The sequence below is a fragment of the Mastomys coucha genome, unplaced genomic scaffold (assembly GCF_008632895.1).
Source record: "Mastomys coucha isolate ucsf_1 unplaced genomic scaffold, UCSF_Mcou_1 pScaffold12, whole genome shotgun sequence".
In the NCBI taxonomy this organism is placed as follows: domain Eukaryota; kingdom Metazoa; phylum Chordata; class Mammalia; order Rodentia; family Muridae; genus Mastomys; species Mastomys coucha.
The window spans coordinates 35,951,677-35,967,542 of record NW_022196894.1 but is presented as its reverse complement, the minus strand read 5'-3'; the positions used below and the strand labels follow the sequence as shown (position 1 = coordinate 35,967,542).

General features: G+C 44.0%; 1 long non-coding RNA gene across 1 annotated transcript; it reads right to left on the bottom strand.

The window, feature by feature from the left end:
* Positions 1 to 10,981: 10,981 nt before the first annotated feature.
* LOC116086406 lies at positions 10,982 to 13,203 on the bottom strand. Its single transcript, XR_004116909.1, has 3 exons — positions 13,150 to 13,203; positions 11,976 to 12,301; positions 10,982 to 11,686 (listed from the first exon to the last, which is right to left on the bottom strand). It is a non-coding gene; the product is annotated as an uncharacterized LOC116086406 (long non-coding RNA).
* Positions 13,204 to 15,866: the final 2,663 nt, after the last annotated feature.

Genomic DNA, 15,866 nt, shown 5'->3' with positions numbered 1-15,866 from the left:
CTGTTGAGAGAAAAGAGAGATGAAGCGTCACTTCTTGTTCACCAAGACAGAAGAAGGGATGGTGAGATTCCCAAGGGCTGAGCACTTTTGATTATTCTAAAAGACCCAAATTCGGTTCCCAGCACCTACGTGGGACAGCTTACAACTGTCAGTAACTCCAGCTGCAGGTCTGATACTCTCTTCTGGCCTCTATGGGCACCTGTATACACAGCATACATCACACAGATGTACACATATACACAGACGTTCAAAAATAAAAATAAAAATAAAAAAACAAAACAAAACTGGGTGATGGTGGTGGCACACACCTTTAATCCCATCACTCAGGAAGCAGAGGCAGATGAATCTCTGAGTTCGAGGTTAGCCTGGGCTACATGAGTACTAGGACAGCCAGGGTTGCATATGGAAACGGTCTTGAAAAAAATACTAAATAAAACTGGGCGAGGGTGGGTGGGTTGGGGGTAATGGTGGCTCCTCCTTTTAATCCTAGAACTTAGGAGGCAGAAACAGTTGGAACTCTGAGTTGGAGAACAAGCCAAGGGCAAACTGGTCTGCATGAGGGAGTTCCAGGACAGCCTGGGCTACACAGAGGAAAAATATATATATAATTAATATAATATAATATATTAATATACAAATTTAATATATTTTTCCTTTTCTTATAAAGAAAGGGAAACAGTAGAAGAACAAAGCATTCTAAGTTCAGTAGACACCAAGTCCTCAGCGTGAAATGAGCTGCAAAACAGGTCTTCAGCTCCAGTCCTCACTCTCATGTCCTTAGACCTCATCTCCCATTTCTCCTTCATACTTTTACAAAGCTTTACCAAAATGACTCATCTCTTTACCTTCATTCTATCTCTTCTTTCAGAAACTCATTCTCTGCCTCTGTGTTCTCTGATCCAGATTTTTTTTTTCTGTTTTACTTGTTTGTTTTTGTTTTGTTTGAGACAGGGGCTCACTGAACCCCTGACTGACTTCTAATTCACAGCGATCCCCTGGCCTCTGGTTCCCCAGTGCTAGCACCACCATGCCAGGCAGCTTTATTTCAAGGGTTACCTGCGGGATCCTGAATATCCCATGCAATGCTCTTTCAGTCTTAGAAAGTCCTTCACACTAAAACAGAGAGCTCAACTCTCAGGCTGCCACCTGCTGACTGACTCTATGGCTGTTCGTCTGCCAGGGGACAGCTTTGGTCAGGACCCTGGCAATCTATCTACAGATGGCTTGGGCTGCTTTCCCAGGGTCTCTCTACCCTTCTTAGCCCCAAGAATAGGTTCTGTTCTGACCCATAACGCCTCTGGTCTTAGGAAGACTTGGGGAACAGTGCCCTATCTCAGGTAAAGAACGCATTCTTTGGTCAACAGCAGCATCAGGCCACCTTGCTGGACCCTAGCTGGGAGGGTTTCCGAAGTTTATCGTGGTCGCTGCAGAGCTCTCTTCCTCCCCGACAAGTGGCTTGCTAAGTCTAGGGCTTATCTGATGTACATTGTTGTACCTTGGTTGGTAGCACAGGCTGTCTTTGAACTTGTGCCAATCATTCTGCCTCAGCCTCTAGAGGACTGGGGATTAGAAGTGAGAGTCACCACACCCAGCTTTGTCTGAAGCTTTTAGAAAGCAAAACATACTCATAGAGTACAGCAAGTATGAAGACCGAGAGATCTTTTAATTTGGTTTATATGGACTATACATTTCTGCCAGTGACTACATGTTTCCACAGCTGGCAAAGATATAGAACAAGCTTGTACCACAGAGTCCCTAATCTAAAAGTCTAAGTTTCTACCAATTAAGGCTTAATGGGTAACTCTCAAAAGCTTGAAGAACTGTCTGAGCTACTTAATATTCCAGCATCACCATCCACAGGCTTTCTGTTGAACACCTACAATATAAAATTCAACTCACTAGCACGATCTGACCTCGTACCACAGAGTTTACTGTGATGCTACCACACCCACTGTGAAATGCCTTGGCCTGAAGTTACACGGAAGTTTGGTATTCTTACACTTTAGTGAGCACGCACGTGAGTCACCTGGAAATTTGGGGAAAACATATATTTGCATTCAGTAAGTTTGAATGGGATTTGAGGACACAGTTCTAGCAAGATACAAAGTGCTGCTGATCCCATGGGCCCAAGGATTGTACTTTGAGCAGCATGACTCTGAAGAAAGGACAGTAGGAGAGTGTGGAAGAGTTTCGATACCATTCTGTCCACACAATTTCCTTGCATCTAGGAAAATAGAAATGCCATTTATCAGCCAGGCAGTGGTGGTGCGCACCTTTAATTCCAGCACTCAAGAGGCAGGTGGATCTCTGTGAGTTCGGGGCCAGCTTTGGCCTACAGAGAGTTCCAGGACAGCCATGTCTATACAGAGAAGCCCTGTCTCTTAAAAAAAAAAAAAAAAAGAACAAAACAAACGAAAAGAAATTGCATTCAGTCATTTGACCTCGGTCATGAAGCTGCTGCTAGAGAAATGACATTTTTAAAAACTACAACATCAGAGGAAACGTATTCCTCCTTTGGAGCCCTGTTTACTCTTAAGATTTCTTTTTTTACATTCTCTCTGGAAGGAAACATAAAGAAAAGGAGACAATCAGTGCTCAAGAGGAATTTAGACATCTGTAGGTATTTCCAACCCTACACACTCACGCGTGCGTGCGCGCGCGCGCGCACACACACACACACACACACACACACACACACACGCACGCACGCATGCTTACACAGAATCATCTGGTTATCCCTCATCCCTCACCAACTGTCCAGTGTTGCTGCTGGGCATCCAAGATGGGCAGAAAAGAGGGACTGATTGTTATTGTTCAGTGACTGAACAGGAGTTGTTGGTTCTGGACAGAGAAGGACAGGTGTGTTTTCAGTCCCCATGTGCTCTCCAGGTCATTAGCAGCTCACTGGATTTGGCACAGAAAGTGACCATTCTTATTGACCCCTACACAGTTTCTCTCTAGTGAGGAAGCATTGTCTGGGGAAATAATGTACTCACTCTAACAATGAACTAACTCAGACTCAAAAGACCATGGCCAATGTCTGTGTTGGGTGTACCTGCAAGAGGGTGGGAAATAAGCTTTGGGAAAGGAATGAGTTAGGATTCTACAGACAAAGAGTCCTGGGTGCTAGGACTTCTCCAGGTGGGGGAGGAGGCCTGGGGGAGTCTTCTAACTAGAGATCTAGGATAGGCTCCCTTTAGGGACATGATTTCTCCCCACCCCACTCCACACCTGCCCCCTACCATAAGACAGGGTTTTTCTGTGTAGCCCTGGGTGTTCTAGAACTCTCTCTGTAGACCAAGCTAGCCACCTGCCTCTGCTTCTCAAGCTCGGAGATTTAAGGCCAGTGCAACCATGCCACACCTGGCTGAGACTTACGATTTTCTAAAGGACGTGAGGATAGGATAAAGGTTCTTGCTGACGATTGGGTGAAAGTTTGGTCAGATGGGCACCTGCTGGGTTGTGCCTTTTCAGTCTTAAAGTTTCTCTGAATGATTTTGTATGGTGTGTACACGCATGTTACGCACACTACCACATTTTCAGCTCCTGTCTGAGTTATTTTTAAAAGTATTTCTAGGACAGGGGAAGTGTCTCCACAGAGAAGGGCCAAATTTAATAACGCGAGTTCAATCCCTGAGACCCACATGATAGGAGAGAACTGAATCCTGTAGGTTGTTCTTTGACTTACACATGTATGCTTCAGCACACGTATGTTAATCCCACCAGACAAGAATAAAGCCACTACCATAAATTTTGAGCCAAATTTGAAACGAGATTTATCAAATACTGGCTAGGACCATAGATACTGACCAGACTCACTCCTGAACCCACGATCAAAATATAAAGCTGAATTACATCAGTTAGAGACTTATAAGGGCAAACCCCACAAGGCTATGTACTTCCTGACTTGGTCCAATCACAGGCAAGCGTATCCTGAGGTACTTCCTGCCTATTTGTAATCAAGCGCACATCCTGTGCACTCAAGGCAACCAACCTTGTTTACAGAAGTGAGAATATATGGCTTGTATCTTACATGAACAGCAGTGCCAGCATTCCAGGAAGTTATCTGGCCTTGGGCAAGTGGGGCTTACAGGTTAGAGGCAATTTTGTTTTATAGATCTCAATCTCTTGGTTTCTTGTTAGTTTGTTCTGTTTTGTTTTGTTTTTGAGACAGAGTCTCTCCATGTAGCCCTGGCTGTCCAGCAACTGGCTCTGTAGACCAGGCTGGCCTTGATAGAAACCACAGAGACCCACCTGCCTCTGCCTCTTAAATACTGGGATTAAAGGCAGGCACCACCTGCCCAGCTTTATAGATCTTTTAAGCACAGTAATTTAAACTTAAAACATAATGTTAACCATCACACTTATACACACACACACACACACACACACACACACACACACACAGAGTATTTCTCAGGAGACAGAGGCAGGTGGATCTTTGAGTTTAAGAGCAACCTGGTCTACACAATGAGTTCCAGGACAGCCAGGGCTACATAGGGAAACCCTGTCCCAAAAAAACAAAACAAACAAACAAACACACACAATCCCAACCCAAACAACAACAGCAAAAAGAATTGAAACCAGGAAAGGCAATGTTTAAGTTTATGAGCTTCTCTAAGGCCTTTGCACTGGGAAGAGACCAAGGTCAGGTCTTGGTGCTCCAGGGACAGGCCTGCTGCTGTCTGGGAACAACTATAAGAGGAGAAACGGGCATAAATTTCACCTAGTAACCCAACCCTCCAGTGTGAGCTCAGTCTATTCTGTTATGAGAAGGACAGGATTGATACAGGTCACGTAGTATAACCTCTTCCATTCTTTTCCAGTCCCTCAGTTTACTTACTTGAGAGCACCGATCTAACTCTGGAAGATAGCAGATGGGTACTATGACATAAGAAGTCAATTGAAACTAATTACTACAGCTAATGTCGCTGTAGTAGAAGAATCAATGGAGGATCCACAGAGAGCAGGAAGAGCCGCTGGGGTGGGGTGGGCAAGTACCTTGTCCCCAAGAGAAGAAACAAATACAGGAAGAGGGGACGGCCCAGCAGTCTTTGATTTTGCTTATTTCCTTTCTCCTAGGAAGGGGCACGCAGAAGTTGCTCTAGAGATTATTTTTAGAATTTTTTTTTTCCAGAATGTTATAATACAATCTCAGGATGAAGATACCTGAGACAGCACAACAGAGCCCTCACAAGGCAGGCGAGGGTCAGTATTACAACAAAGCCAGGCCCAATATGACAGAGAGCCAAGCCAGAGCTTTCATAACCAGAGAGACCTGGTTCTCACCTTTGCTTCTGTGAGACAAGTTAGGAATGAGAGCCAATCTTCCCAGACTCGGTTTCTTTCTTCTTTTTTAAAGGGAATCTCTCTCTCTCTAATCTATTTGTTTGTTTATTTGCTTGTGTCTTCATTGGCTACAACGCTTAAATGTGGACAGTGAACTTAGACTGTAGTGTTTATAACTGGAAATGCTATCCTCCTTTTGAAGTCATTCTCTAGGAATGAATCCGAGCAGAGTCTTCAGAGACCTCATTGGGTGTCAACAAGTAAGAGGCCTACCTTAAAATGGTTCCTAAATTGTTTGAAGTGATCACCAGAAATCTTCAGGTTGAAAACTTTGAGTTGTCACGATTATGTGCCTTAAACTAAGGACAGGTAAAAGAATAAAGGGGTGAAAAGCTCAACTGAACCATGTTTGAGAAAGGGTTATTTTTGGAAATCCTGAACACATGTGACCTGGATGGAATCTGGTCCCTTAAATAACAATTATTGACTTTAAAATTAAAAAAAACAAAACTTATAGCCAGGCGGTGGTGGCACACACCTTTGATCCCAGCACTTGGGAGGCGGAGGCAGAGGCAGGCGGATTTCTGAGTTCGAGGTCAGTCTGGTCTACAGAGTGAGTTCCGAGAAAGCCAGGGCTATACAGAGAAACCCTGTCTCAAAAAAACCAAAAAACAAAAAAACAAAAACCAAAAAACCAAAAAAACAAAAACCCAAAAAACCAAAAACCAAAAACCAAAAAAAAACCCAAAACTTATTTATTTATCCATTTATATCTCCATTGGTATTTTGCCTACGTGGATGTCTACATGAGGGTGTCAGATCTTGGAGTTACAGACAGTTGTGAGCTGCTTTGTGGGTGCTGGGAATTGAACCCAAGTCCTCTGGAAGAACAGCCAGTGCTCCTGACTGCTGAGCCATCTCTACGGCCCCCTAGGTTCGGTGTCTATCCTATAAAATGGAAGTGAAGGCATTTGTCGGAAAGATCTGAAGGAGATATGGGATTTGGAGGAGGTAAAGGATGTAAATAAAGCAGAATCTGCTATGGGTATGTGAGTCATTTCAGTGGCCGCCTCCAAATTCCGCGGGACACCCCCTTTCCTCCCTTACCACTTGGCCTCCCATGTTGCTCTGAGGTGCTCCTCTTCCAGAACAGGGCTTCTCATTCATGGTGGAAGAAGACCACAGTGAAGATGCGGTAAGGATGATACTTATGAGAGTAGGAGAGATGTGGAATGTGCTTCCGAGGAACCTTCTTCTTCCTTGCTTGAGCCCGGCACCTTCAGAATCCTGTCCTTCCTCCTAGAGCAGGGCTTATAAAGGCTCCCCTTACCAGGAGGAGTGGAGGGACGTGGCTTGGAGTCTCAGAGAGAAATGTGGGTTTCCGAAGCATCAATTCTTTGCTTCCCTTTTCCTCAGGGGTTGTTCTCATCATCCAACTTAAAATCTCACAGGTCTAGGTTAAGCTGCTGGGCGCTCAGTGGTTCTCAAACTTCCCAGTGCCGCGACCCTTTAATACAGTTCCTCATGCTGTGCCGATCCCCAACCATAACAATTATTCGGTTGCTACCTCATAACTGTAATTTTGCTACTGTCATGAATCGTAATGTGAATATCTAATATGCAGAATATGTGATATGTGACTCTTGTGGGGTTGCAGCCTACAGGTTGAGAACCACTTGTGCCACAAGGACAAACAATTCTAGCAGGATCCTCAGCGACTTTAAAACAAAAGCTTTATTATTCGTATTTATGTGTAATGGATACGTATGTATCTGTATGAGTGAAAGCCGTGTGTGTGTGTGTGTGTGTGTGTGTGTGTGTGTGTGTGTGTGTGTGTGCATATATACACACAAGTGCAGGTGTCCATGGAGACCAGAAGAGGGTGTCAGATCCCATGGAGCTGAAGTTGGTTGTGAGTCACTTAACAAGGGTGCCGGGAAATGAACTCAGGCCTCTGGAAAAGCAGCAAATACTTGCTTTTAACCACTGAGCCATCCTTCCAGCTCCACAGCAAGGATTCAACTTTTTTTTTTTTTTTGGTTTTTCGAGACAGGGTTTCTCTGTGTAGCCCTGGCTGTCCTGGTACTCACTCTGTAGACCAGGCCGGCCTCGAACTCAGAAATCCGCCTGCCTCTACCTCCCAAGTGCTGGGATTAAAGGCGTGCGCCACCACCGCCCGGCAGGATTCAACTTCTAAGCCACCTCTCTAGCCCTGCTTAACTAATTTTTAACCCAAGCTGAGATTTCTCATATTTGGATCTCTTTGATTATAATAAAATATAGAAAAACTATAGATGCCATAAAATTTTGCATTTTGATCTTTTTTCCTAGTGTGTCAATTTCAATGGTGATAAGTTGTTGCAATATATTTGATCACACTGTGAATCCCAGAATTATGTTATTTACAGGAAAAAAAAATCTATTTCTAGTTGTGGTGTGGCTCAGTCTTAGCACATACCTTTAAACCCTATGGCTGAAATACAAACATGCCCTTAATATGTACCTGTAATCCTAAACAATGAAGATAGTTTATAGAGTGAAGCACTCGTGTTTGAAAATGATGTCTAGTTGAGTGGCAGACAAAGTGACGAATCAGAGAACGATTTGACAGAATAGGATATGCCAGCTCTCACGAGAAGAGAGAGGAAAAGGAAGCTACTTTGGAGGGGCCGTGCAGGAGAGAAGGAAGCAGTCTTACCAGAAGAGTTTTACAGAAACAGGTTGAAAAGAGAACAACCTAGACACAGGTAAAGACAGAATGAGCAGGCACCAGAAGACTAGCACAGATTGCTAGTTAGTTTGAGGTCAAGCAGAGCAAGTCAGGAGAAACCTGGATCAGTGAGCCTGGAGGGAGTTTCCACCAGAACAGCTGAGTGGAATCAGCCAGCCAGAGTTCAAAAAGAACTAAAAAGGGTGAGCAGCAAATCTCAGAGTCTGAAAACATTCTAGGACTAGATTAGATTGTATGGAGGCTCCAAGCTTCCAGGACTAGGCCTACGTTAGCAGAGGGAGGCAGTAAGCCTCAAAGACTGCAATTGAGTCAGGAGAATAAAAAAATACTTTTATGCCGGGCAGCAGTGGCACACGCCTTTAATCCCAGCGCTTGAGAGGCAGAGGCAGGCGGATTTCTGAGTTCGAGGCCAGCCTGGTCTACAGAGTGAGTTCCAGGACAGCCAGGGCTATACAGAAAAACCCTGTCTCGAAAAAAAAATATGTTTACAAGAAGTAGACTGCTTTGTTGTGCAACCATCACTGCTCATTTTCTAGAAATGTTTGCTGATCTCATACTCAAACTGCATGCCCATCCAACAACACCGCTTCATTCCCTGATCTCCCATCATGCTTAGGACTCACTAGTCTGCACTCTGTCTCTGAAAATTCTAGATTTATCTCTAGACTATAAGGGGAGTCATATAATATTTGAGGTTTTCCTATGGAGGAGTATTTTAAAGAAAAAGTTATATTACTGACTGGCTGTACTAAGTATTCTCATGTTTTACACACACACACACACACACACATACACACACACACAAGCCTGAGCTCACAGCTATAGTCACAGCTTATACAATTATAAAAACAATTTATCCCCACAAGATCTCATACAATTTAATGTGAGAGATGAAGCACTGCCAAGTGCAGCCTCAACATTATTTAATAATAGAAATAGCCTTCGTTCTGGTTCTATATTTAATTTGTGTTTGCATTCTAACTTCACTTATTTTAAAGCAGAGGGCATCTGCATGTGTATGTTATTGAAGGTGTCAACTCGTAGCATTGATTCACAGCTGCGTCTGATAGCGCAGAATAATCAGCGCTCTCCCTTAACTATAACACTGCAGGCAAGCAAATACTGGGGGGGGGGGGGGGGGTCAAGCTTAATGAGGTGTTACTAGCTAATAGCATAAAATGATCTTTTCTTAGCGATAGAACTAGCGCAGTAACTAGTGGTGTTATTGAAGCCCTGGGAGCATTGAAACTAATTCTCCTGGGAACTGAGCACTGAAAACACCTGAGTTGTGAATGCTACACTTGTTGCTAATTAATTTCCGTTAAGTCAGGACTTACAGAGGCCAACCCCAAGCAACACAATCGCAGCACAAGTTCAGCAGCTAGGGCCGGGTTCTCTTGAGTTTAGCACAGCTGAAAAAGAATTCTGATTATTTATTACTAGGAAATAAGCATCTCAAAACTTAGGGGCTTGAAAAAATATTTGGCTCACAAATGGGAGCAAGGAGCTAGTCTTGATGGGGACAGTTTACCTTTGCTCTACTAGATCTTAGTTGCAGTGGCTCAAAGAGTTGGGGCTAGAATCTAATTCAGGTAAACTTTTTTTGGAAAGGGCCAGAGAGTAAATTTGTCTATGTCTTCTCGGGCTTCATTTCTGCCACTGTCCTGCAAGAGCAGCTTTAGTCAAATAAGTGACTTCATTTATTAAAAATGGGCAATAGGCTAAATTTGGGCCACAAGTTAAAACCTGCGGCTCTGGAGGGAGGTGCTGGTACACCAGGCACTCAGAGGCAGAGGTAAGGGGCTCCCGGGTCAGCCTGGTCTACATAGTGCAGTGGTTCTCAGCCTTCCTAATGCTGCAACCCTTTAATTCAGTTCTTCATGCTGTGCTGACCCCCAAGCATAAAATTATTTTCATTGCCACTTCATAACTGTAATTTTGCTACTGTTATAAATAATAACGGAAATGTCTGTGTTACCCGATGGTCTTTGAGGTCAAGCTCCACAGGTTGAGAACCATTGACAAGGTGAATTTTAGACTAGTCAGAGATACATAGGGAAACCCAGTCTTAAAATAAATTAGTAATAATAGCCAGGTAGTGGTGGCACCCACCTTTAATCTCAGCACTCAGGAGACAGAGGCAGGCAGATCTCTGTAAATTCAAGGCAGTCTCGTCTACATAACAAGTTCCAGGGCAGCCAGGGCTATACAGTGAAACCTGGTCTTGAAAAACTACAAACAAACAAACAAGCAAAAAAAAAAAAAACCCTTAAAAATAAATAGAAAACAGAATTCAAAAAACATCTGCAGCCCTGATCTAAAGCCCTGCATAGCCCTGGCTGTCCTGGAACTCACTCTGTAGACCAGGCTGGCCTCGACTCAGAAATCTGTTTGCCTCTGCCTCCCAAATGCTGGGATTAAAGGTATGTACCACCATTACCTGGCTTCCCACACTTCTGAGCACTGATGTTGGCTGTTGTCTAGGACTTCATTTGGATTTCTCTATGTGGCTTCTCTGTGGGGCCTGAGTTTCCTTACAACATAGAGTTGTGTTGCAGGGTCAAGTGTGTAGAAAGAGCCATGCAGACAGGAATTCCATTTTTTAAAAATAATTTTGCCTAAAAAGTTGGCAAATATTACTTAAACTGTACTCTTCTTTCTAATTTTTTATTTATTTATTATTTCATTAGTGTGTGTACATACTTGCTGAAGCCAGAAGACAACTTTCTGAGGTTGGTTCGCTCCTTCCACCGGTTAAGACTCAGGGATTGGTTTCAGATTGTCAGCTTGGCTACAAGCACCTTTACCCACCATCTGGGAAGCCACACCCCTATTCTTTGTTGAGGACTTCACCAAAGCCAACTGAGGCAGCGAGGGGAAGAGATGGGGGCTCCTCTTCCTGGTAGGATAGTGGCAAGGTTCTAGGAATATTGTTGAGGTCATTAATGAAAAAGACAACCATTTCTACTGACCACGCGCTGTGGGGTGATGGAGTTTCCCCACCATGTTTTATTTTCCTCTTATATCTTTTACATCAAGTATTTCAAAATTCTTACTTACACAATATTTACTCTCTACAAGTATTTACCTTATTTTGTAATCTCTGGTCTTGGATTCAGGACAGAGGAGCACACAACCTCTTTATAGTCCTTTGTCAAGCCCGATTTCCTAGCGCAAAAGATGAAAGTCATGTCATCTCGGGCTGCTGAGGCTGCAGGAGCCTCCCAGGAACTCCTCTGGGAAGTTGTAGCTCAAGGCCCTTCCCTGGAGAGGCCACTAAGAGGCCAGGATTGTTTTGAACATCAGTAGCATGGCAGCACACCGGCTGGCTGACTGCCTTTCTTACAGCAAGCAGTTGGAAAGAAAAGGACTTGTTAGGCCTGGTTCCAGTTGATTCCCCTCAGGTTTGTGAAGCATCTTCTAAAAGTTATTCTTGGGTGTTTGCTCAGTGCCCACATGGACTTGAGACCCAAGCTGCAGTTAGTAGAAAAGAAACGAGTAGGCCAGGACTCTTCACTCTGGGTATCAGAGCCGGGAGATCTCCTGACTGCTGCTTTCTCTGACTGTCCCTTTGTGTCTGAGCGTGTGTATGGGCGTACAGCAGCACTCATGTGGACAGCCCAGAACAACATGGGGCAGTCGTTCTTTCCTTCCACCACATGGAGCCTGGAAATCAAATTGAGATCATTGGGCTTAGTGGCAAAGGCCTTTACCTGGTGAGTTTACCCCACCTGTGTCTGAGGAGACTTTCGATGAACATTCTTAGTGATAGAAGACAACATGGGAGGCATGCCTTCAGGGGTCTTTGAATGTCCCATGTAGAGACTCTCTGCTGGCTACATTAAGAAACCCTACCTGTGCCTCTAGGGGACCATCCTAGCACACACTGGAACCTCAATATGTGATTGAAAGTGAAATCACACTGAAATCACGTTGTACTACCAGCCCCGCCTACCTCTCATACCCATGGGGTGTCCTCCCTCTCGTGGGTCCTGAGTTTTTAGAGGTTGGTCCAGTGATGACCATTAAGTAGAGTGTCCAGTTGGTGTAGGACTCTGGGTGCCGTTGCTGAAGGGCAATAGTGGATCTTGAAGGTGGAGAGGCACTTGGCTCAACGTTTTCTTGTTGTTCCTACTTCATTTGGCAACTGAGAGGCTAAGCTGGTGGCTCTCATCTGCCTCTGCACCCGGATGAGAGAACTCAGGCTGAAGTACAGTTCCCTCATCCCTGGTGCTCCTTCCCCTTCTGAGAGCCAGGCCTTCTCCATGACTCACAGGGTTGCTGTAGAGATAATTCTTAGGTCAAAAGCAGCGGGCCATTGATTAGGGAGTAGTAGAGCAATGACTATTCAGAAACAAGTCTCCTCTCATCATGCAAATACCCTTAATTAAGAAACCCAGAGTCAGGCTCTGTGTCATGGAAACAATTTCCTTTGACTCAGAGAGTTCCAGGAACTGCTGCAGGCTATGGACTTTTTTTAGTGTCCTGGGTTAAAACAGCTTTACCCTTTGCATTTGTTTTCCTGGACAAACGTGAATTTAGCTTAACATTTAAGAAGTCTCTCCCAGTGTTATGCATAACCCTAGTGATTCATTCATGAGAGGAAAGACGTGTGAATCAGTGTAGGGAAAAGATGGCCTGCTACAGTTCAAGGAGACCGGTCTTTTCCTTGTGTCCCTCAGGAGAATCCAACTGGTTTTCTTTGGAACCCTGAGACAATAAATTTTGCTTGTTTAACCTACCCAGTCTTTATATATTTTTAATAATAACCATAGCCTAGGCATAGGACATTTAGTGGCTCTGTAAAATCTAGTGGGGGAAAATTCTGGGTGGACATAATGTAAATTTTATTTGTGTGGCTTTCATTTAATAGAAATTTGATACCTTTATTGATCCATTTATTTGATCATCTACTCCCCTCCCCTTTAATCTGCTTTATTATTATTTTATATTGTACTCGCTGTCATTGGAAATAATATTTATCTTTTGTTTGGCCCTTCATTGTTACTTTGCTAGTTTGATGACAGATGTGTAGGAAGTAATTGTCCAATAAGAATTATAACCTTCCTTGTTTATCTTTCTATTCAGTGTTTTAAGCACCTTTCTACTGTGTACACAGCATCCCATACCTGTTTATGGTCAGGGCAAGAAAAGGTACAAGGAATGCCTCTTGTCTCTGAAGAGTCTGAGATCTCATGCACATGTGGGGGACTGTGTGTTAGATAGCATTCTCTCATTGTTAGCATTCTGTCTAAACTCTGCCCCACAGTTACCTGGCAACAGCTAGGTGGGCCTGGTCCACTATAAAAGGAGCTGCTTGCTCCTCTTCTCTCTCTTACTCTCTTGCCTCTTGCTTTCTTGCTCCCTCTTGTCCTCTTGCTCCCCCTCTCTCACCATTCCCTTCTCCCCTCTCTCTCCACATGCTCATGGTTGGCCTCTATTCTTCTCCTCTACTTCTCTCTCTATCTTTCTCTGCCTCTGCTACCCTCTTAACTCCCCTCCCCATTCCCTAAATAAACTCTATTCTATACTATACTGTCATGTGGCTGGTCCCTTAGAGGGAAGGGATACCTTGGCATGGGCCCACCGAGACATCCTCTTCTCCCACACCTCACCACACCCCAGTAGAACTTATCTTATACCTCTCTATCTTTTTATAAACACATCACTCACTGTATCACATATTCCTGGGAGTCAGTTCAGAAAGCCAGGCATGCTGGCATACACGTGCTGGAATTATATATACCTGTAATCCCAGTGCTTGGGAAGTGCAGATAAAGGAATCAAAAGTGAAAATCATCTTTCGATGTACAATAAGTTTAAGGATGGCCATGGCTACATGAGACCCAAACCCAACCCAAATGAACAGCCACAACTAACAAAACAGACAGGTGGGCTAGAGAGATGGCTCAGTGGTTAAGAGCACTGACTGCTTTCTCAAAGAACCCCAGTTAGGTTCTTAGAACCCATGTCCAGTGCCTCATAACTGCCTGTAACTCCAGCTCCATGAGATTCAATGACCTCTTATGGATTCCACAGGTACTACTAGCAAGCACACATACCATACACAGATGCACACAGACACACGCACACTCACATAGACTAAAAAATTAAAGAATAAACTTGTCATAACACGAAGTTTTCTTTGTCTTGTAGCTTTGGAGGTTCAGGTTCATAATTTATTGGTCATTGGTTCTTAGCATTTGGTGGGAGTGCCATAAGGTGATGGTGGGGATCACAAGACAGAGCACATGGTCAAGAAACAAGAGAAAGAAAGTGGAAGAGGAAATGACAAGGGTCTACTGTTGCTTTCAATGACAATGTCACCATGGCTTACTGTCCTTCTGGGTCTACTGTTGCTTTCAATGACATGTCACCATGGCTTACTGTCCTGGGTTTACCTCCTGTAGGTTCCACCAGCTTCCTACAGTGTCACACAGCACTAGCAGGCTGCACTACTATCCCGTAGCTATGCCAAGGCAAGAAAAAGATGGCCTCAGGCCAGGATTTGGCAAAGCCTAGAGCTGGAGACGGCAGGTGGAACCCAAGAGATCAGAGGCAAGACTCAGAGGATCTCAACTCTGTCTTCTCATTAACTCATCCTTGAGAACATTAATTGTATAATGTCAGGACCCAGGGTATCTGAGGAACTACAGTCAGAGACTAGAAGGTAAAAATCCTTTCAGTGCATAGTTGATGACTTTGGCTTCAGATTAGATTCAGGCCGTGAGGGTTAAGATCTGTAGTTCCACATGAAAATGTAATCACAATAAAATAAACATCCAGCTATGTTTTACTGATATGAAAACCCTTCCCTCAGAGTAAAAGTTTTTGCTTGTAAAATCACAGGATGTGCCAAGGAACCTGTGTGCTGTGTCTTCTAGTGTTTACCATGTCATAGGCTAGGACAACCTTCAGGGTTAACTTTGTTATCCCTCCCTGCCTTTTTTTTTTTTTTTTTAAATTCCATTTTCTGTTGCTGTTCATAGATAGGGACCCATTTGGGTAGGTGTTTAGTTGTTGTCTAAGGATGTTGGAGAAATTGGGTCCAGGATTTTAGGAACTGCTATGGCTTAAATATGTCTCCTCCAAAAATTCAGGTGATACCCTGTGACAGTGTAAGAAGCAATTAGCTATGAGGTCTCCTCTTGAAGAAGAACCATTAAAACTTGTATCAAAGAGGCTGCATGCTAATCATAATAGCTACTTTCATGTAATACTTGGGAGGCAGAAGAAGTGCTCTGAGATGGAGGTTATCCTCCAATACATAGGAAGTCTGAGTCCAGCCTGAGGTATACAAGACCCTGTGAATAGAGCTGGAGACATGGCTCAGCAGCTGAGAGTACTTGCTGGTTTTGCACAGAACCCAGATTCAGTGTCCAGCACCCACATGATGGCTCATAGCTATTCATACCTCTAGCTTCAGGAGATCTGATACATTCTTGACACTCTCTTCTGACTTCTGTGGGCACTAGGCATGTGTGTTGTGCACATGTATTTAAGCAGGCAAAACTCTCATACACATAAAAGAAGGAAGAGGAGGAAGAAGAGGAAGAGGAGGAAGAAGAGGAGAATGAAGAGGAGGAGGAGGAGGGGAAGGAGGAGGAGAAGGAAGAGGAGAAAGAAGAGGAGAGAAATAAAAGCAGAACCCCAGGAGGAAGCTAGAGAGATGATGCAGTACTTAAGAGTAATTGCTGTTTTTCCAGAGGACCCCCATTTGGTTCCCAAGTACCACATTGGGTAGCTCTCAATTGCCTTTAACTCCTGGGATATTGAATGCCCTCTTCTGGCCTCTATGGGCACCTGTACTCACTTTTATGTATTCACACAGGCATAGATAAATGTA